Source organism: Alligator sinensis, unplaced genomic scaffold (assembly GCF_000455745.1).
Source record: "Alligator sinensis unplaced genomic scaffold, ASM45574v1 C65016387_1, whole genome shotgun sequence".
Taxonomy (NCBI): Eukaryota; Metazoa; Chordata; order Crocodylia; family Alligatoridae; genus Alligator; species Alligator sinensis.
Window position 1 is genome coordinate 1 of NW_005845375.1, and position 1,172 is coordinate 1,172.

General features: G+C 58.6%; 1 pseudogene; it reads right to left on the reverse strand.

The window, feature by feature from the left end:
• Positions 1-7: 7 nt before the first annotated feature.
• Positions 8-1,076, reverse strand: LOC102384673 (annotated as a pseudogene).
• Between the last annotated feature and the right edge of the window lie 96 nt (positions 1,077-1,172).

The following is a 1,172-nucleotide window of genomic DNA, read 5'->3' on the forward strand; positions in this document are numbered from 1 at the left end:
TCCAGGCACATCCCCAGGAAGACGTCGTCGATGGGGTACAGCTCCAAGGTCTCGGAGGCCTTGTGCAGTTTCTTGGCCAGGGGTCCGTCCATGAGGAAGCCCCCGCCGCCCACGTAGGGAGGGTAGGTGCTCTTGTTGTAGAGGGCGCTGGGGATGTAGTACTTGTTCTCTTTCTTGCGGATGGGCCTGGCCTTGTACAGGACGTCCCCGACTAAGAGGTCTTCCTGCTTCTGGTCCTTCAAGAACTCCAGGATGTTGCGGGGGCTGACGAAGACGTCGTCGTCCCCCTTGAAGACGTAGCGGACGTTGTCGCAGTAGATGTTGAGCCACTTCAAGAAGTGCACCTCCTTGAGGGTGAGGTTGAAGAAGCTGTCCAGGAAATCCCACTGCAGGATGTCCCCGTAGATGAAGTTCTCGTAATCCAGCAGCTTCTGGTAGTTGGCCCTCTCCTCCTCCTTGGCGGCCGTGCCCAACAAGAACAGCGTCTTGATCTTCTTGCCCCCCATCTCCTTCTCCTCACCCCAGGTCCTCCGGATGGCTTCGCGCCGGTCGTGCTGCGTGATGATGGACTTGACCACGATGAGCAGGTCGACGGCCCCGCTGCACTTCTCCGGGTGGTTGATCAGCATGGGGAAATACCGGCAGTGCCGGTACAGCAGGAACTGCTGGAAGTTGGGCTCCAGCCCCTTGAACCAGTCTATCTGGGTGAAGTTCGGGTTGGCCGTGCAGTTGCTGGTGGTGACATCCCAGGTTCTCACCTGCTCCTCCGTCACCGGCTCCGCCTCCGCCTCCGGCTCCGCCTCCGTTGGGGGAATCTCCTTCTTGCTCTTCCAAAAGTTGCTGGTGATGGAGAAGATGCTGTCCCTCTTCTGAGCTTTCACCGGCTCCTGGGAAAGGAACGGCTTCTGCGGCTGGCCCGACATGAACTGGCTGGGCGCCATTCCCCGTTGCAGCACCATCACCATGATCGCCAGCACGAAGGACAGGCAGATGCTTCTGTAGATGGTCTTCTTCCTAAGGACACAAGGTATACAGTTAAAGAAAGGAAGGTACGGGCTGGGGGAAGTGCTCCGAGGTCAGCCCGCATCTCTCTTTGGGTAGGCCTAGTCCAGCTCCAAGGCAACCCGAAGAAACAAGCCCCGCTCCCTTGCTCTGACTCCACTTTCTCCACA